Below are 20369 nucleotides of genomic sequence, written 5' to 3'. Positions count from 1 at the left end.
TTGCCAGGTGTCAAATCTACATGGAGCAGCTGGAGGGGACAAGAGCAGGTTTGCAAAATATAGATAGAAGAGCATATATGCTGGCGCATTCTCCATGATTGTGTCAGCTTATGTTTTGGTGCACTGCACTTTCCTTCACTAAGTTTTAGCCATTTTGGTTAAATGCAAGTGTAGTTGCTTCTCGCCCTTTTGGCTGTGATCTTGTATCGTGGTTGAAGAGTCTGCTGGAGGGATTGTTTTCTTCATTGGCGAGAGACTGAAGATATTCCAGGATGGAAGGCTTGGGAACAATATCCGTTTTTCAGTTGTGGAAGAGTTGAAAGACCGGATTGGACTACATTCTATAGTAAAGGATATCTTTGTATTTATTAATCCTCCCTTTATATGTGTCTGTCTTTCAATAAAGCTTCGGGCTTGTGATTCCCTCACCCTCTTACACTCCACACACATAGCCTTATTAACTGTTGTATTATTGTATTGTTTAAATGTATAGTGCAGTTCATGATTTATAGTGTAGGCTGGCCTGTGCTGTAGTTCTTGAACTGTACTATACCGACAGCATTTGTATTGTGTTTTGGCTGTGCTGCAAAACGGTACTTATGTGTGTAATGTTTATGTATGTTTTTTTGCTTCTTTATGTCAATAAAGACTGCTTTTTCAATCCAATATCTGAAAACAATCAATGTTTATCTTTGATGGCAATAGAAGTGGTATGATATTTGCTGCTTTTGAAAGGCAATATCTGATATGTCCCCTATCTGGGAACCATATATTAAATGGCTTTTCAGAAAAGGGAGATGGGAGAAGAGCTTTCAGTACTTGTAGGACCGATGCTCATTTCCTATTCTAGCCTCCAAAAACAGATTCAGTTGCATTTTCCAGCGTGTTTTGGATGCGCCTTTGCAAATGTCTTACATCGACAAACTTATTTAGTACTATTTTGCAAATAGGGTTACATTGTTGCAACATTGTGTTCCCTAATTGCTTGATTTTTTAAATGCAACAATTGATAAAGACACCTGATAACTGCTCTGTGGAGTCTTATTTTGCGTCTACTTCTTATCTCCACTATTCTGACTTCTCCTGTCTGCTTACTTTGTGCCTTCCAACGCACAATGCGAACTACAGGTATTGCTGCAGGGCCCACACCCTTTTAGTTGCCTTACAGAGCAGCTCTGGAGCTATTACAGTGCCCAGCTGCTGCAAGTAATCAGCTTGAATGCTTCAGGGGCTGGGGCATAGCCAACATGAGCCCCACACCGAAGTAGGGTGGAGGTGTTTAATGCGAACTAGGGGTCATCCAAGCGCCGCAAAAGGCCGCCATGCCCTGAACGCCCCTTTTCTCTTTTCATATTCAGACGAGGGTTGAAGCCAACTTTGACCCACTGCTTGGATGACATCACCATATGCAAATCCATCTGCTGCAGGCCTTCCCCCAGGAATGCTTGCACTAGTTGTTGCATTTTGTTTGTTGTTTGGGGGTGCTTCAATATTAGGTAGCCTTCTGCCCTCCCATGTTCATCTGAAAATATGTGTTCTCCCTGCAGTTGTTGTCCCCAGATGAGAGTTCCCTTGTGCTGCCTCAGTTGAATCTCCTTTACTTGACAGAGATGTGCCTGAGCAGCGGCCCTCCCCAGCCCTATCCCAAATCATACTTATTTTGCATAGGAGATACCATGGTCATGAAGATTGTTCTCCCAGGGTGAGGTTCATTCATTGCATTCTGGGTATGCTGACCCCTGTGATTTCCCCAAATGTGGGAAACTTGACAGCATTATTTGTGGTAGTGGGGGACTGTGTTTGTGCTTTCCTCTGGTCAGCTCTGGTAAAAGTCAGATTTCTTTGTCTCAGATCTTCCTCTAGCCTTGTTCTTCTTTCGAGAGTTTCCTTGTGCTGCCTCAGTTGGATCTCCTTCACTTGACAGGGGGGTGCCCGAGCAACGACCCTCCCCAGCTCTAGCCCAACTCCTACTTACCTGCCAGGTGAGATACTATGATCATGAAGGTGCTTCTCCCAGGGCAAGGCTCACCCATTGCACTCTGGGTGTGCTGCTCCTGCGATTTCCCCAAATGTGGGAAACTTGACTGCATAATTTGTGTTTCCCCTGGTCGGCTCTCGTATAATTCAGATCTCTTTGTCTCAGGTCTCTCTCCAGCCTAGTTTGCTGTCTGTTTCCACTTCTCTTTTCTTGAGCCGCTCCCTTCTATGCCCTTGCGCACTATCCCAGGATAATTATTGTAGCTGGTCTGCGGGTAACAGCTCTCAGATCCACTTCTAGAAAAAATGCAACAATGTAATTTGAGTGACAAACTGCAGAGATGAACGCTTTCTGTGACTGCTGCACAGGGATCACACAAACTCTATTCATAGGGCTGACTTCACTTAGGGGAGATGTTCTCGCCCCGCAAAGAAGTGCGAGTATATACCGCACTTACGGTACCATTGGATTTACAGATATTTTTTTGCAATACACTATGGGGGTCATTCTGAGTTGATTGCTCGCTATTTAAAACGGTGGAGTTAACATATCTCACGTGGAAGGTGGTCATGTTATTAGCCTTGGCTTCGGCTAGGCGAGTGTCGGAATTAGCGGCTTTGTCACATAAAAGCCCATATTTGGTGTTCCATGTGGATAGAGCGGAATTGCGGACCCATCCTCAATTCCTACCAAAAGTGGTCTCATGTTTTCATATGAACCAACCTATTGTGGTGCCTTTGGCTACGCGTGACTTGGAGGATTCCGAGTTACTTGATGTGGTCAGGGCTTTGAAAATTTACGTGGCCAGGACGGCTAGAGTCAGGAAAACTGAAGCGCTGTTTGTCCTGTATGCAACCAACAAGATTGGTGCCCCTGCTTCAAAGCAGGCTATTGCTCGCTGGATTTGTAACACGATTCAGCAAGCGCATTCTATGGCTGGATTGCAGTTACCGAAATCGGTCTAGGCCCATTCCACGAGGAAAGTGGGCTCTTCTTGGGCGGCTGCCCGAGGGGTCTCGGCACTACACCTTTTCAAAATACTATAAGTTTGATACCCTGGCTGAGGAGGAACTCATGTTTGCTCAATCGGTGCTGCAGAGTCATCCGCACTCTCCCGCCCGTTTTGGAGCTTTGGTATAATCCCCATGGTCCTTACGGAGTCCCCAGCATCCTCTAGGACGTTAGAGAAAATAAGATTTTAAACCTACCGGTAAATCTTTTTCTCGTAGTCCGTAGAGGATGCTGGGCGCCCGTCCCAAGTGCGGACTACTTCTGCAATACTTGTATATAGTTATTGCTTCAATAAGGGTTATGTTATAGTTGCATCGGTCCTGCACTGATGCTACAGTATGTTGTTTTTTCGTACTCATAACTGGGTAGTTTATCACAAGTTATACGGTGTGATTGGTGTGGCTGGTATGAATCTTGCCCTGGATTAACAAAATCCTTTCCTCATACTGTCAGTCTCCTCTGGGCACAGTTTCTCTAACTGTGGCATAGAGGCGCATAGAGGGAGGAGCCAGTGCACACCCAGAACTAAAGTCTTTCTTAAAGTGCCCATGTCTCCTGCGGAGCCCGTCTATCCCCATGGTCCTTTCGGAGTCCCCAACACCCTCTACGGACTACGAGAAAAAGATTTACCGGTAGGTTTAAAATCTTATTTTCTACTTTATTCTTTTCTATCCTAGTTTATTACGACCAACTCTCATCCAAGGAGTTTGATATTCTACTACCTGCATGCAATTTAAATTGCTTAAATTGTTTATATGGTTGATTTGTCCTTCACAACCCATAATCTGCAACTTGGATGTACTTGTGTCATTGAAAATCTTATAATAAAAATGTTTACATATTGAAAAAAAAAGTTATAAGACATATGCATTCAATATTTGAAGAAACAAAATAAAATAAAGCTATGTATTGGGTTTCACTAACAAGCACATTGGAAGACTTGACTACTGTTAAAAGACATGCATTACATGGTATAGAGCCAAAAACCACAATGTAGTAAAATAAAAACAAACTTACATGTGCTAGAGCTGGGGAGGGTCGCTGCTCGGGCAGCCCCCTGTCAAGTGAAGGAGATCCAACTGAGGCAGCACAAGTGAACTCTCGAAAGAAGAACAAGGCTAGAGGAAAATCTGAGACAAAGAAATCTGACTTTTACCAGAGCTGTCCAGAGGAAAGCACAAACACAGCCCCCCACTACCACAAATAATGCTGTCGAGTTTCCCACATTTGTGGAAATCACAGGGGTCAGCATACCCAGAATGCAATGAATGAACCTCACCCTGGGAGAACAATCTTCATGACCATGGTATCTCCTATGCAAAATAAGTATGATTTGGGATAGGGCTGGGGAGGGCCGCTGCTCAGGCACATCTCTGTCAAGTAAAGGAGATTCAACTGAGGCAGCACAAGGGAACTCTCATCTGGGGACAACAACTGCAGGGAGAACACATATTTTCAGATGAACATGGGAGGGCAGAAGGCTACCTAATACTGAAGCACCCCCAAACAACAAACAAAATGCAACAACTAGTGCAAGCATTCCTGGGGGAAGGCCTGCAGCAGATGGATTTGCATATGGTGATGTCATCCAAGCAGTGGGTCAAAGTTGGCTTCAACCCTCGTCTGCATATGAAAAGAGAAAAGGGGCGTGCAGGGCATGGCAGCCTTTTGCGGCGCTTGGATGACCCCTAGCTCGCATTAAACACTTCCACCCTCCTTCGGTGTGGGGCTCATGTTGGCTATGCCCCAGCCCCTGAAGCATTCAAGCTGATTTCTTGCAGCAGCCTGGCACTGTAACAGCTCCAGAGCTGCTCTGTAAGGCAAATAAAAGGGTGTGGGACCTGCAGCACTACCTGTAGTTCGCATTGTGCGTTGGAAGGCAAAAAGTAAGCAGACGGGAGAAGTCAGGATAGTGCGCAAGGGCATAGAAGGGAGGGGCTCAAGAAAAGAGAAGTGGAAACAGACAGCAAACTAGGCTGGAGAGAGACCTGAGACAAAGAGATCTGAATTATACGAGAGCCGACCAGGGGAACACAAATTATGCAGTCAAGTTTCCCACATTTGGGGAAATCGCAGGAGCAGCACACCCAGAGTGCAATGGGTGAGCCTTGCCCTGGGAAAAGCACCTTCATGATCATAGTATCTCACCTGGCAGGTAAGTAGGAGTTGGGCTAGAGCTGGGGAGGGTCGCTGCTCGGGCACCCCCTTCTCAAGTGAAGGAGATCCAACTGAGGCAGCACAAGGAAACTCTCGAAAGAAGAACAAGGCTAGAGGAAGATCTGAGACAAAGAAATCTGACTTTTACCAGAGCTGACCAGAGGAAAGCACAAACACAGTCACTCACTACCACAAATAATGCAGTCAAGTTTCCCACATTTGGGGAAATCACAGGGGTCAGCATACCCAGAATGCAATGAATGAACCTCACCCTGGGAGAACAATCTTCATGACCATGGTATCTCCTATGCAAAATAAGTATGATTTGGGATAGGGCTGGGGAGGGCCGCTGCTCAGGCACATCTCTGTCAAGTAAAGGAGATTCAACTGAGGCAGCACAAGGGAACTCTCATCTGGGGACAACAACTGCAGGGAGAACACATATTTTCAGATGAACATGGGAGGGCAGAAGGCTGCCTAATACTGAAGCACCCCCAAACAACAAACCAAATGCAACAACTAGTACAAGCATTCCTGGGGGAAGGTCTGCAGAAGACGGATTTGCATACGGTGATGTCATCCAAGCAGTGGGCCAAAGTTGGCTGGAACCCTCATCTGCATATGAAAAGAGAAAAGGGGTATGCAGGGCATGGCGGCCTTTTGCGGCGCTTGGATGACCCCTAGTTCGCATTAAATACCCCCACCCTCCTTCTGTGTGGGGCTCATGTTGGCCATGCCCCAGCCCCTGAAGCATTCAAGCTGATTTCTTGCAGCAGCTGGGCACTGTAACAGCTCCAGAGCTGCTCTGTAAGGCAAGTAAAAGGGTGTGGGCCCTGCAGCACTACCTGTAGTTTGCATTGTGCATTGTAAGGCACAAAGTAAGCAGACGGGAGGAGAAGTCAGGATAGTGCACACGGGTATAGAAGGGAGGGGCTCAAGAAAAAAGAAGTGGAAAAAGACAGTAAACTAGGCTGGAGAGAGACCTGAGACAAAGAGATCTGAATTATACGAGAGCCGACCAGGGGAACACAAATTATGCAGTCAAGTTTCCCACATTTGGGGAAATCGCAGGAGCAGCACACCCAGAGTGCAATGGGTGAGCCTTGCCCTGGGAAAAGCACCTTCATGATCATAGTATCTCACCTGGCAGGTAAGTAGGAGTTGGGCTAGAGCTGGGGAGGGTCGCTGCTCGGGCACCCCCTTCTCAAGTGAAGGAGATCCAACTGAGGCAGCACAAGGAAACTCTCGAAAGAAGAACAAGGCTAGAGGAAGATCTGAGACAAAGAAATCTGACTTTTACCAGAGCTGACCAGAGGAAAGCACAAACACAGTCACTCACTACCACAAATAATGCAGTCAAGTTTCCCACATTTGGGGAAATCACAGGGGTCAGCATACCCAGAATGCAATGAATGAACCTCACCCTGGGAGAACAATCTTCATGACCATGGTATCTCCTATGCAAAATAAGTATGATTTGGGATAGGGCTGGGGAGGGCCGCTGCTCAGGCACATCTCTGTCAAGTAAAGGAGATTCAACTGAGGCAGCACAAGGGAACTCTCATCTGGGGACAACAACTGCAGGGAGAACACATATTTTCAGATGAACATGGGAGGGCAGAAGGCTGCCTAATACTGAAGCACCCCCAAACAACAAACCAAATGCAACAACTAGTACAAGCATTCCTGGGGGAAGGTCTGCAGAAGACGGATTTGCATACGGTGATGTCATCCAAGCAGTGGGCCAAAGTTGGCTGGAACCCTCATCTGCATATGAAAAGAGAAAAGGGGTATGCAGGGCATGGCGGCCTTTTGCGGCGCTTGGATGACCCCTAGTTCGCATTAAATACCCCCACCCTCCTTCTGTGTGGGGCTCATGTTGGCCATGCCCCAGCCCCTGAAGCATTCAAGCTGATTTCTTGCAGCAGCTGGGCACTGTAACAGCTCCAGAGCTGCTCTGTAAGGCAAGTAAAAGGGTGTGGGCCCTGCAGCACTACCTGTAGTTTGCATTGTGCATTGTAAGGCACAAAGTAAGCAGACGGGAGGAGAAGTCAGGATAGTGCACACGGGTATAGAAGGGAGGGGCTCAAGAAAAAAGAAGTGGAAACAGACAGTAAACTAGGCTGGAGAGAGACCTGAGACAAAGAGATCTGAATTATATGAGAGCCGACCAGGGGAAACACAAATTACGCAGTCAAGTTTCCCACATTTGGGGAAATCACAGGGGCAGCACACCCAGAGTGCAATGGGTGATCCTTGCCCAGGGAGAAGCAACTTCATGATCATAGTATCTCACCTGGCAGGTAAGTAGGAGTTGGGCTAGAGCTGGGGAGGGTCGCTGCTCGGGCACCCCCCTGTCAAGTGAAGGAGATCCAACTGAGGCAGCACAAGGGAACTCTTGAAAGAAGAACAAGGCTAGAGGAAAATCTGAGACAAAGAAATCTGACTTTTACCAGAGCTGACCAGAGGAAAGCACTACCACAAATAATGCAGTCGAGTTTCCCACATTTAGGGAAATCACAGGGGTCAGCATACCCAGAATGCAATGAATAAACCTCACCCTGAGAGAACAATCTTCATGACCATGGTATCGCCTATGCACAATAAGTATGATTTGGGATAGGGCTGGGGAGGGCCACTGCTCAGGCACATCTCTGTCAAGTAAAGGAGATTCAACTGAGGCAGCACAAGGGAACTCTCATCTGGGGACAACAACTGCAGGGAGAACACATATTTTCAGATGAACATGGGAGGGCAGAAGGCTGCTTAATACTGAAGCACCCCCAAACAACAAACCAAATGCAACAACTAGTGCAAGCATTCCTGGGGGAAGGCCTGCAGCAGATGGATTTGCATATGGTGATGTCATCCAAGCAGTGGGTCAAAGTTGGCTTCAACCCTCGTCTGCATATGAAAAGATAAAATTGGCATGCAGGGCATGGCGGCCTTTTGCGGTGCTTGGATGACCCCTAGTTCGCATTAAACACCTCCACCCTCCTTCGGTGTGGGGCTCATGATGGCTATGCCCCAGCCCCTGAAGCATTCAAGCTGATTTCTTGCAGCAGCTGGGCACTGTAACAGCTCCAGAGCTGCTCTGTAAAGCATGTAAAAGGGTGTGGGCCCTGCAGCACTACCTGTAGTTTGCATTGTGCGTTGGAAGGCACAAAGTAAGCAGACAGGAGAGGTCAGAATAGTGCGCAAGGGCATAGAAGGGAGCGGCTCAAGAAAAGAGAAGTGGAAACAGACAGCAAACTAGGCTGGAGAGAGACCTGAGACAAAGAGATCTGAATTATACGAGAGCCGACTAGAGGAAACACAAATTATGCAGTCAAGTTTCCCACATTTGGGGAAATCACAGGGGCAGCACACCCAGAGTGCAATGGGTGAGCCTTGCCCTGGAGAAGCACCTACATGATCATAGTATCTCACCTGGCAGGTAAGTAGGAGTTGGGCTAGAGCTGGGGAGGGTCGCAGCTCGGGCACCCCCCTGTCAAGTGAAGGAGATCCAACTGATGCAGCACAAGGGAACTCTCGAAAGAAGAACAAGGCTAGAGGAAGATCTGAGACAAAGAAATCTGACTTTTACCAGAGCTGACCAGAGGAAAGCACAAACACAGTCCCCCACTACCACAAATAATGCAGTCAAGTTTCCCACATTTGGGGAAATCACAGGGGTCAGCATACCCAGAATGCAATGAATGAACCTCAACCTGGGAGAACAATCTTCATGACCATGGTATCTCCTATGCAAAATAAGTATGATTTGGGATAGAGCTGGGGAGGGCCGCTGCTCAGGCACATCTCTGTCAAGTAAAGGAGATTCAACTGAGGCAGCACAAGGGAACTCTCATCTGGGGACAACAACTGCAGGGAGAACACATATTTTCAGATGAACATGGGAGGGCAGAAGGCTGCCTAATACTGAAGCACCCCCAAACAACAAACCAAATGCAACAACTAGTGCAAGCATTCCTGGGGGAAGGCCTGCAGCAGATGGATTTGCATATGGTGATGTCATCCAAGCAGTGGGTCAAAGTTGGCTTCAACCCTCGTCTGCATATGAAAAGAAAAAAGGGATGTGCAGGGCATGGCGGCCTTTTGCGGCGCTTGGATGACCCCTAATTCACATTAAACACCTCCACCCTCCTTCGGTGTGGGGCTCATGTTGGCTATGCCCCAGCCCCTGAAGCATTCAAGCTGATTTCTTGCAGCAGCTGGGCACTGTAACAGCTCCAGAGCTGCTCTGTAAAGCATGTAAAAGGGCGTGGGCCCTGCAGCACTACCTGTAGTTTGCATTGTGCGTTGGAAGGCACAAAGTAAGCAGACGGGAGAAGTCAGGATAGTGCGCAAGGGCATAGAAGGGAGCGGCTCAAGAAAAGAGAAGTGGAAACAGACAGCAAACTAGGCTGGAGAGAGACCTGAGACAAAGAGATCTGAATTATACGAGAGCCGACCAGGGGAAACACAAATTATGCAGTCAAGTTTCCCACATTTGGGGAAATCGCAAGAGCAGCACACCCAGAGTGCAATGGGTGAGCCTTGCCCTGGGAGAAGCACCTTCATGATCATAGTATCTCACCTGGCAGGTAAGTAGGAGTTGGGCTAGAGCTGGGTAGGGTCGCTGCTCGGGCACTTCCCTGTCAAGTGAAGGAGATCCAACTGAGTCAGCACAAGGGAACTCTCGAAAGAAGAACAAGGCTAGAGGAAGATCTGAGACAAATAAATCTGACTTTTACCAGAGCTGACCAGAGGAAAGCACAAACACAGTCCCCCACTACCACAAATAATGAAGTCGAGTTTCCCACATTTGGGGAAATCACAGGGGTCAGCATACCCAGAATGCAATGAATGAACCTCACCCTGGGATAACAGTCTTCATTACCATGATATCTCCTATGCAAAATAAGTATGATTTGGGATAGGGCTGGGGAGGGCTGGGGAGGGCCGCTGCTCAGGCACATCTCTGTCAAGTTAAGGAGATTCAACTGAGGCAGCACAAGGGAACTCTCATCTGGGGACAACAACTGCAGGGAGAACACATATTTTCAGATGAACATGGGAGGGCAGAAGGCTGCCTAATACTGAAGCACCCCCAAACAACAAACCAAATGCAACAACTAGTACAAGCATTCCTGGGGGAAGGTCTGCAGAAGACGGATTTGCATACAGTGATGTCATCCAAGCAGTGGGCCAAAGTTGGCTGGAACCCTCATCTGCATATGAAAAGAGAAAAGGGGTATGCAGGGAATGGCGGCCTTTTGCGGCGCTTGGATGACCCTTAGTTCGCATTAAACACCCCACCCTCCTTCGGTGTGGGGCTCATGTTGGCAATGCCCCAGCCCCTGAAGCATTCAAGCTGATTTCTTGCAGCAGCTTGGCACTGTAACAGCTCCAGAGCTGCTCTGTAATGCAAGTAAAAGTTTGTGGGCCCTGCAGCACTACCTGTAGTTTGCATTGTGCATTGGAAGGCACAAAGTAAGCAGACAGGAGGAGAAATCAGGATAGTGCACAAGGGTATAGAAGGGAGGGGCTCAAAAAAAAAGAAGTGGAAACAGACTGCAAACTAGGCTGGAGAGAGACCTGAGACAAAGAGATCTGAATTATATGAAAGCCGACCAGTGGAAACACAAATTATGCAGTCAAGTTTCCCACATTTGGGGAAATCACAGGGGCAGCACACCCAGAGTGCAATGGGTGAGCCTTGCCCTGAGAGAAGCACCTTCATGATCATAGTATCTCACCTGGCAGGTAAGTAGGAGTTGGGCTAGAGCTGGGGAGGGTCGCTGCTTGGGCACCCCCCTGTCAAGTGAAGGAGATCCAACTGAATCAGCACAAGGGAACTCTCGAAAGAAGAACAAGGCTAGAGGAAGATCTGAGACAAAGAAATCTGACTTTTACCAGAGCTGACCAGAGGAAAGCACAAACACAGTCCCCCACTACCACAAATAATGCAGTCAAGTTTCCCACATTTGGGGAAATCACAGGGGTCAGCATACCCAGAATGCAATGAATGAACCTCACCCTGGGAGAACAATCTTCATGACCATGGTATCTCCTATGCAAAATAAGTATGATTTGGGATATTGCTGGGGAGGGCCGCTGCTCAGGCACATCTCTGTCAAGTTAAGAAGATTCAACTGAGGCAGCACAAGGGAACTCTCATCTGGGGACAACAACTGCAGGGAGAACACATATTTTCAGAAGAACATGGGAGGGCAGAAGGCTGCCTAATACTGAAGCACCCCCAAACAACAAACCAAATGCAACAACTAGTGCAAGCATTCCTGGGGGAAGGCCTGCAGCAGATGGATTTGCATATGGTGATGTCATCCAAGCAGTGGGTCAAAGTTGGCTTCAACCCTCGTCTGCATATGAAAAGAGAAAAGGGGCGTGCAGGGCATGGCGGCCTTTTGCGGCGCTTGGATGACCCCTAGTTCGCATTAAACACCTCCACCCTCCTTCGGTGTGGGGCTCATGTTGGCTATGCCCCAGCCCCTGAAGCATTCAAGCTGATTTCTTGCAGAAGCTGGGCACTGTAACAGCTCCAGAGCTGCTCTGTATGGCAAGTAAAAGGGTGTGGGCCCTGCAGCACTACCTGTAGTTCGCATTGTGCGTTGGAAGGCACAAAGTAAGCAGATGGGAGAAGTCAGGATAGTGCGCAAGGGCATAGAAGGGAGCGGCTCAAGAAAAGAGAAGTGGAAACAGACAGCAAACTAGGCTGGAGAGCTCTTCTGTCTATATTTTGCAAACCTGCTCTTGTCCTCTCCAGCTGCTCCATGTAGATTTGACGTCTGGAAAGGTGCATAACCCACTGACAAGCAGGCACACTCCTGCATGAGTTTTCTCTCTCACTAGCTGGATGATACACAATCATTTGCATGTGCTCCACCTCTGACACACCACCCACCCAACCACCCAGTGACCAGAGCCACCCACAAGCCAACTGGCTCCGTGATTTAATTTGCACAGTGTAGTCATCCAGGCAGCATGTCCTTCTCAATGGAAGGATCTCTGGTTCCATGGAATCTTCCACATTGGAATGCTGCGGAATAAAAAGGATTTAAATATTCAGCTTGCTAGCATTCAATGTACCTGCGGCTTGGCTTTAGCACATGGGTCTTCATCCTGTGGCCCTCCAGCTGCTGTGAAACTACACATCCCAGCATGCCCTGCCACAGTTTTGCTATTAAGGTATGCTAAAACTGAGGCAGGGCATGCTGGGATGTGTAGTTCCACAGCAGCTGGAGGGTCGCAGGTTGAAGACCCATGTTCTAGCATGCCTGTTCTATGATGCATGTACCGTGATGTCACAATCAGCTTGGAATGGGGTGTCTAGCAGGCATTTGCTGACAGCCACTTGAGGGAGACACACATCAGGAGATGCAGCATATCGGAGGTCTTCGATGCCTTTCCAGCAAATGCACACCACCTGCTGCTGGTCTGGACACAAAACAATGCCCACAATCGAAGTCCCAAAATGCCCAACTACAGGATTCATGTAAGTAGTGAATTTAGGAATGAATTTAGAAGTAGGAAATTAAGTTAGTTCACAAGTACATTCAAATTCAGATCTAAAGTCTAGGTAGGCCTCACGTCCTGGCAGCCCCCAGCACTTAAAAATGCCTTGATTAGAGGTAGAGAATTAAATGTAGATAAAAAGTAGACACAAAATAAGACTCCACAGAGCAGTTATCAGGTGTCTTTATCAATTGTTGCATTTAAAAAATCAAGCAATTAGGGAACACAATGTTGCAACAATGTAACCCTATTTGCAAAATAGTACTAAATAAGTTTGTCGATGTAAGACATTTGCAAAGGCGCATCCAAAACACGCTGGAAAATGCAACTGAATCTGTTTTTGGAGGCTAGAATAGGAAATGTGCATCGGTCCTACAAGTACTGAAAGCTCTTCTACCATCTCCCTTTGTACATTCAAATTCAGATCTAAAGTCTAGGTAGGCCTCACGTCCTGGCAGCCCCCAGCATTTAAAAATGCCTTGATTAGAGGTAGAGAATTAAATGTAGATAAGAAGTAGACACAAAATAAGACTCCACAGAGCAGTTATCAGGTGTCTTTATCAATTGTTGCATTTAAAAAATCAAGCAATTAGGGAACACAATGTTGCAACAATGTAACCCTATTTGCAAAATAGTACTAAATAAGTTTGTCGATGTAAGACATTTGCAAAGGCGCATCCAAAACACGCTGGAAAATGCAACTGAATCTGTTTTTGGAGGCTAGAATAGGAAATGAGCATTGGTCCTACAAGTACTGAAAGCTCTTCTCCCATCTCCCTTTTCTGAAAAGCCATTTAATATATGGTTCCCAGATAGGGGACATATCAGATATTGCCTTTCAAAAGCAGCAAATATCATACCACTTCTATTGCCATCAAAGATAAACATTGATTGTTTTCAGATATTGGATTGAAAAAGCAGTCTTTATTGACATAAAGAAGCAAAAAAACATACATAAACATTACACACATAAGTACCGTGTTGCAGCACAGCCAAAACACAATACAAATGCTGTCGGTATAGTACAGTTCAAGAACTACAGCACAGGCCAGCCTACACTATAAATCATGAACTGCACTATACATTTAAACAATACAATAATACAACAGTTAATAAGGCTATGGGTGTGGAGTGTAAGAGGGTGAAGGAATCACAAGCCCGAAGCTTTATTGAAAGACAGACACATATAAAGGGAGGATTAATAAATACAAAGATATCCTTTACTATAGAATGTAGTCCAATCCGGTCTTTCAACTCTTCCACAACTGAAAAACGGATAGTGTTCCCAAGCCTTCCATCCTGGAATATCTTCAGTCTCTCGCCAATGAAGAAAACAATCCCTCCAGAAGACTCTTCAACCACGATACAAGATCACAGCCAAAAGGGCGAGAAGCAACTACACTTGCGTTTAACCAAAATGGCTAAAACTTAGTGAAGGAAAGTGCAGTGCACCAAAACATAAGCTGACACAATCATGGAGAATGCGCCAGCATATATGCTCTTCTATCTATATTTTGCAAACCTGCTCTTGTCCCCTCCAGCTGCTCCATGTAGATTTGACGCCTGGCAAGGTGCATAACCAACTGACAAGCAGGCACACTCCTGCATGAGTTTTCACTCTCACTAGCTGGATGATACACATTCGTTTGCATGTGCTCCACCTCCGACACACCGCCCACCCAACCACCCAGTCACCAGAGCCACCCACAAGCCAACTGCCTCCGTGATTTAATTTGCACAGTGCAGTCATCCAGGCAGCATGTCCTTCTCAATGGAATAATCTCTGGTTCCATGGAATCTTCCGCATTGGAATGCTGCGGAACAAAAATGATTTAAACATTCAGCTTGCTAGCATTCAATGTACCTGCGGCTTGGCTCTAGCACATGGGTCTTCATCCTGTGGCCCTCCAGCTGCTGTGAAACTACACATCCCAGCATGCCCTGCCACAGTTTTGCTATTAAGGTATGCTAAAACTGAGGCAGGGCATGCTGGTATATGTAGTTCCACAGCAGCTGGAGGGTCGCAGGTTGAAGACCCATATTCTAGCATGCCTGTTCTATGATGCATGTTCCGTGATGTCACAATCAGCTTGGAATGGGGTGTCTAGCATGCATTTGCTGACAGCCACTTGAGGGAGACACACATCAGGAGATGCAGCATATCGGAGGTCTTCGATGCCTTTCCAGCAAAATGCACACCACCAGCTGCTGGTCTGGACACAAAACAATGCCCACAATTGAAGGCTCAAAATGCCCAACTACAGGATTAATATAAGTAGTGAATTTAGGAATGAATTTAGAAGTAGGAAATTAAGTTAGTTCACAAGTACATTCAAATTCAGATCTAAAGTCTAGGTAGGCCTCACGTCCTGGCAGCCCCCAGCATTTAAAAATGCCTTGATTAGAGGTAGGGAATTAAATGTAGATAAGAAGTAGACACAAAATAAGACTCCACAGAGCAATTATCAGGTGTCTTTATCAATTGTTGCATTTAAAAAAATCAAGCAATTAGGGAACACAATGTTGCGACAATGTAACCCTATTTGCAAAATAGTACTAAATAAGTTTGTCGATGTAAGACATTTGCAAAGGCGCAAACAAAACACGCTGGAAAATGCAACTGAATCTGTTTTTGGAGGTTAGAATAGATGCAGGATCAAGTAGCTCAATGGGTAGGGTATTTGATTAGAATTCAACAGGTTATAGGTTTGAATCCTGGGTATGATAGCTTGAGGTGTTATTTAATAAAGTATGTTTATATATTAGTCACACATGGTTTACTTGTACAAATGGCATGTCACCAGTTAGTGCTGACTGCTGATATGCCATTTGCACAAACACGCCATGTGTGACTATATATGCATTTAAGGAGGGCACCCCGGCAATACCACAAACCATTGAGTGTCAAGTATACTAGATATATCTTCATATCTCATGTGCTTTCTCTGAGACCAATCTTGTTATGCCCCTTCCCCACAAGGCATGCGCCTTTTGTCCATATTGCAAAAATGGGGAGGAGGAGGAGGGGGGGGGGGCATATAATTATCTGTCACAGGGCACCAAAAAGTCTAGTTATGGCTCTGGTATGCATTATGCATTCTGGCAGACCATATCTCCAACACTGGCTGGTTGGAATAGAAATCCGGTTATCTATGTGAGCAAATGACCATCAACGATTTACTCTCAAACACTAGAAAATGGACAAAAATGGTCCCCTAAACAAATTGGTTAAATTTTGGGTTTAACCAATTTGTGTAATGACCATTTTTGACCACTTTTCTAGTGTTTGGGAGCAAATGGTTAATTGACATTTGCTCCTATACATTACCAGATTTTCATTCCATCCATCCAGACTGGATAGATAGCCTGACAGATAATTGTGTAGTGTACGCCCAGGATAACTGTCAGTTGTGCTTTCTTTTATGACGGCACATAAATGGGTGGGCAGATCCAGAGCAAGCACTGCCCACTCATGCATAGTTGTCAACTGATGTGAAGTTCCAGTGGGCAATCTCAGTTATAAAGAAAAGTATCTGGAAATTGTCCCTAGTTTAAAAAAAAAATTAAAAAAAATTGATCAACTCCATTTATTTAGTATGATATCCCAGGTGATAGGATGCCGGCAGTTAGAACAACATACTTTATTAAATAACACATCTCAAACTACCATACCCAGGATTCAAACCTATAACCTGTTGAATTCTAATCAAACACCCTACCTATTGAGCTATTTGATCCTGCATAAAAATTGTGAACATTATATGAAGCTATTGGTACTTTGAAAAAAAAAGTATCAGCATTACAACGCAGCAGATCCATGCAGTTTGCAGTCACACACTACATGTATCTGCTCAGCCACAATGCTGATTATTTCTTCACAAAGTACAAGGTGAGCTCCAAACAGAATTCTCTAGCTTAGAATTATGCCAAACCTAGAAGTCGGGCCCCCCACCCTGGGATCCCCCAGAGGGAGGCCTGCACCGTCATGCGGCAGGCTTGTCCGTTTTGGAAGCAGGCTGATGGGCAGCCCAGGCTTGCTTCAGTCTGGGCTTGGCAGGTCTGGAAGCATGAGCTTGCTTTGGGTATGCCTGACCTTGGGTACGCTTTACCTTGAGGATGAAAGGGCCAAGGGAAAGTACTTTTAGCCTTCTGCGTGGTAGGAGTCATACTAGGTAGGCAAGCTGTTTTAGCAGTAGCCAGATCAGCTACAATCTTATTGAGGTCTTCTCCAAAGAGAGTGTCTCCCTTGAAAGGAAGCACCTCCAGGGTTTTCTTGGAATCCATATCCACCGACCAGGATCTCAACCAGCTGTATAAAGTATTACCTTGGAACTGGCTCTCCACTCCCCATTATCTGGTTATCATGGCTTCCTCCGCCAGTGTCCAGACTCGCTTGCTGAAGCTCGGCCACTTCTTCCTAGCAGCAGGCTCCTGGATCACTGGGCAGCAGAGGTGCTTGGGAGCCAGAAGGGGGCGGAGCAATCAGGCAGGCAGTTGCAGTGCTGCCCAGCTATCTGTGGTGTGAGAAGAAGCAGGGGCACCCCACCGCTTGCAGTGCTGCAGCTAGCGGTGGTGGCAGCGGCGAGGCTGCTGGGCTGGGTCTTGAAAAAGGTGGAAAGAAGGGTGTTACGGCATGGAATGTACAAACTGCGAGACCCTGCTGGTAGCGCCTTTGTCTATTTAGTAGGAAGGGCACGTAACAGCCGGAGGGCAATGGAGGAAGCCCCTTTAGGGCTGGAGCCCGGCGGCAACTGACTCCGTTGTCTCTGGCAGTTCCGCCCCTGGACTAGAGGAATGGTCAAGAACATGGCAACATTTAATGCCAAAAAATGCAAAATCATACACGTCTCAAAAATACAAAGGCTAACTATAATATTAAGGGCATTATAATGGCAAGAGGAAAGCTATCTAAGTATTACTATTTCAGGTGAGCAATGTAACCAAGCAATAGGAAAGGCAAGTCAGATGCTTGTTTGCATAGGTAAAGAACCAGTAGCAGAAAAAAGTAATACAGGTTGAGTATCCCATATCCAAATATTCCGAAATACGGAATATTCCGAAATACGGACTTTTTTGAGTGAGACTGAGATAGTGAAACCTTTGTTTTTTGATGGCTCAGTGTACACAAACTTTGTTTAATGCTCAAAGTTATTAAAAATATTGTATTAAATGAACTTCAGACTGTGTGTATAAGGTGTATATGACACATAAATGAATTCTGTGAATGTACACACACTTTGTTTAATGCACAAAGTTATAAAAAATATTGGCTAAAATGACCTTCAGGCTGTGTGTATATGGTATATATGAAACATAAATGCATTCTGTGCTTAGATTTAGGTCCCATCACCATAATATCTCGTTATGGTATGCAATTATTCCAAAATACAGAAAAATCCGATATCCAAAATTCCTCTGGTCCCAAGCATTTTGGATAAGGGATACTCAACCTGTAATGCCACTGTATAGGTCCTTGGTACAGCCACATTTAGAATCCTGTGTTCAGTTCCAGAAGCCATATCTCAAGCGCCTTGAGTCCTGTTGGAGAAAGAGCACTATATAAATAAATAGTATCAAAATTTGTTTCACGGCACCCCTAGGCCAAAGTTTTTTTTATTGAGAAATTCAGAAAAAAATATAAAATTAAGTAAATTGTGTTTATAGCATGTCATCCTCAGGTTCAGTTATGTTGTGAGGGAATGGTTTTGCCAATTTAATAAAGTATAAATAATTTTAATTGGTCCTGGACCACCAAACTTTGCTACCAGTGCAAGAACCCCAGTTTGGAAACTACTGCCATAAAATAAACCTTTTTTGTTTTTTTTAAACTACATGTAATACACCTTAGATCTCAGTTCCTAAAAGGTTTTAAACCCTTGCATACAGTAAACTACACATATTTAAAAATCCTACACCGGGCACAAGTGCTCACGGGCCAATTTCATGGCAGTCTCGGATAGGAGGGCATTGTGGATTCACCAAGGGAATGCTGATGCTGACTCCAAGAAGCCTCTTCAAGATCGCAGGAGCAGAGTCCTCTGCTTCTGCCAAATCCACTGCATGACGCTGGGGCTCTCTTGCAGGAGCCCACACCAGTGGGGGGCACCAGGGGCGGAACTACTGGCAGGGCAGGCAGTGCATTGCACTGGGGCCCCGCCGCACTCAAGGGCCCACAGCCGCCGGCATTACAAAGAGTCACAATGACTCATTGTATCATGCCGCAGCCGCACACCAGCGCTCCCGTCGGGTCTGCGTCCTGCGACTCCCGCCGCCCGTCGTAACGAACAGATCAGGCCAGGGCACTACGGGCAGCAGCCGCAGCACCAGACACGCTGCCGCCTCTGTAACACACGAAGAGGGAGGAGGGTCGCTTGGAGATGAGAGGAGCAGCGGCACGGGGGGGAGGAGGAGGAGGAGGGAGGTGAAGGAAGGAGCCGCAGCAGCGCTTTGTTACTGGTGGAGGCGCTGCTGCTGCTGCCCCTCTGCTTCACTATAGGCTGTCTTCCGAGAACAGCCTATAGTGAAGCAGAGGGGCAGCAGCAGCAGCAGCGCCTCCACCAATAACACAGCGCAGCTGCGGCTCCCTCCTCCACCTCCCTCCTCCTCCTTCTCTACTGCCCGGGAATCGTCAAGCTGCACGAGGAGCCTGAGCCAGCGGAGAGGGTAAGTATAATTCTTCTTTCTTTCTTTCTTTCTTTCTTTCTTTCTTTCTTTCTTTCTTTCTTTCGTCTCTTTCTTTCTTTGTTGGGACTGCCTGCCGCTATGTGTAAAAAGGGGGAATCTGCCTGCCGCTATGTGTAAAAAGGGGGAATCTGCCTGCCGCTATGTGTATAAAGGGGGAATCTGCATGCCGCTATGTGTAAAAAGGGGGAATCTGCCTGCAGCTATGTGTAAAAGGGGGGAATCTGCCTGCAGCTATGTGTTAAAAGGGGGAATCTGCCTGTGTCACAACTGAGGGCCTGAGCTGACGGGAGGCAGCCTCAGTTGTAGGGGCTGAGATGTACCGGAACCTGGGAGGTTGTATCAGACCCCTGGACATGTAAGTAACATGAATAATAACTGCCCGAAGGCGTGACCACGACAACTTGGATAAAAGTCAATGATGTTTATTATGACAACTCCGCAACACAGCAGCAGTAAAAGAAAACGTAAAAGTCAGCAAAGAATAAATACAGTTCCTGGGTACTACAGGATGGCAGGAGCCACAGGGCACTGGTAGTGTGAGATAGTTCTTATGATCTTCTAGATGGAAAGTCCTTACCAGGCCCGACTGTAGCAATGGAGATAACCCAGGATTGTGCCAGCTGGTGTTCCAGGAAAAGCTGGGTTGCTGAAGATAAAACAGCTGCTGTGGATACTGGCTGGAACCAGACTGTTGTTAGCACGGAGTGGATACTGGCTGGAACCAGTTAAATAATAAATGAACTTGGGAGCGATGAAATATGAACTGAAATGTAGAACTTGAGAGCGGAGAAATAATAATACCGGTGGAGAGTGGTAAAGTGTAGAAAGGACACCGGCCCTTTAAGGGAAGCTGTACTCTGCTGGAAGCTGAGCTGGGAGCAGGTAATGTTGTAGCTGGAAACAGATGAATCCACAATGGATTGGAGAGTCAGGCTACACCGCAGGTGGAATGCTGGTGCGGGTCTCTATGGTGGAAGTCTTGAGACAGGAGCTGGAACCTGGAAGACAATCACAGGAGAGA

At 46.5% G+C, this 20369-nt stretch overlaps 12 non-coding genes and 3 pseudogenes across 12 annotated transcripts; 2 read left to right on the top strand and 13 right to left on the bottom strand.

Moving 5' to 3' along the window:
• Positions 1–1651: 1651 nt before the first annotated feature.
• Positions 1652–1815, top strand: LOC134950953 (U1 spliceosomal RNA). The gene has a single exon (XR_010183782.1). It is a non-coding gene; the product is annotated as a U1 spliceosomal RNA (small nuclear RNA).
• A 152-nt stretch (positions 1816–1967) lies between these two features.
• Positions 1968–2130, top strand: LOC134952004 (U1 spliceosomal RNA). The gene has a single exon (XR_010184631.1). It is a non-coding gene; the product is annotated as a U1 spliceosomal RNA (small nuclear RNA).
• A 2025-nt stretch (positions 2131–4155) lies between these two features.
• On the bottom strand, positions 4156–4319 carry LOC134951568 (U1 spliceosomal RNA). Its single transcript, XR_010184285.1, has one exon. It is a non-coding gene; the product is annotated as a U1 spliceosomal RNA (small nuclear RNA).
• Positions 4320–4991: 672 nt separating this feature from the next.
• Positions 4992–5152, bottom strand: LOC134952164 (U1 spliceosomal RNA). Its single transcript, XR_010184746.1, has one exon. It is a non-coding gene; the product is annotated as a U1 spliceosomal RNA (small nuclear RNA).
• Positions 5153–5304: 152 nt separating this feature from the next.
• Positions 5305–5468, bottom strand: LOC134951361 (U1 spliceosomal RNA). The gene has a single exon (XR_010184116.1). It is a non-coding gene; the product is annotated as a U1 spliceosomal RNA (small nuclear RNA).
• Positions 5469–6143: 675 nt separating this feature from the next.
• Positions 6144–6304, bottom strand: LOC134952163 (U1 spliceosomal RNA). Its single transcript, XR_010184745.1, has one exon. It is a non-coding gene; the product is annotated as a U1 spliceosomal RNA (small nuclear RNA).
• A 152-nt stretch (positions 6305–6456) lies between these two features.
• On the bottom strand, positions 6457–6620 carry LOC134951360 (U1 spliceosomal RNA). The gene has a single exon (XR_010184115.1). It is a non-coding gene; the product is annotated as a U1 spliceosomal RNA (small nuclear RNA).
• Positions 6621–7315: 695 nt separating this feature from the next.
• On the bottom strand, positions 7316–7457 carry LOC134953289 (U1 spliceosomal RNA; annotated as a pseudogene).
• Positions 7458–7602: 145 nt separating this feature from the next.
• On the bottom strand, positions 7603–7757 carry LOC134952828 (U1 spliceosomal RNA; annotated as a pseudogene).
• A 699-nt stretch (positions 7758–8456) lies between these two features.
• LOC134953101 (U1 spliceosomal RNA) lies at positions 8457–8590 on the bottom strand (annotated as a pseudogene).
• A 152-nt stretch (positions 8591–8742) lies between these two features.
• On the bottom strand, positions 8743–8906 carry LOC134951083 (U1 spliceosomal RNA). Its single transcript, XR_010183888.1, has one exon. It is a non-coding gene; the product is annotated as a U1 spliceosomal RNA (small nuclear RNA).
• Positions 8907–9577: 671 nt separating this feature from the next.
• On the bottom strand, positions 9578–9740 carry LOC134952269 (U1 spliceosomal RNA). Its single transcript, XR_010184831.1, has one exon. It is a non-coding gene; the product is annotated as a U1 spliceosomal RNA (small nuclear RNA).
• Positions 9741–9892: 152 nt separating this feature from the next.
• Positions 9893–10056, bottom strand: LOC134951859 (U1 spliceosomal RNA). The gene has a single exon (XR_010184520.1). It is a non-coding gene; the product is annotated as a U1 spliceosomal RNA (small nuclear RNA).
• A 683-nt stretch (positions 10057–10739) lies between these two features.
• LOC134952144 (U1 spliceosomal RNA) lies at positions 10740–10902 on the bottom strand. Its single transcript, XR_010184733.1, has one exon. It is a non-coding gene; the product is annotated as a U1 spliceosomal RNA (small nuclear RNA).
• Positions 10903–11054: 152 nt separating this feature from the next.
• On the bottom strand, positions 11055–11218 carry LOC134950483 (U1 spliceosomal RNA). Its single transcript, XR_010183395.1, has one exon. It is a non-coding gene; the product is annotated as a U1 spliceosomal RNA (small nuclear RNA).
• Positions 11219–20369: the final 9151 nt, after the last annotated feature.

The sequence above is a fragment of the Pseudophryne corroboree genome, chromosome 8 (genome assembly GCF_028390025.1).
Source record: "Pseudophryne corroboree isolate aPseCor3 chromosome 8, aPseCor3.hap2, whole genome shotgun sequence".
NCBI classification, from domain to species: domain Eukaryota; kingdom Metazoa; phylum Chordata; class Amphibia; order Anura; family Myobatrachidae; genus Pseudophryne; species Pseudophryne corroboree.
Note: the sequence above shows the minus strand (reverse complement) of the source record. Positions and strands in the feature narration are given on the sequence as shown.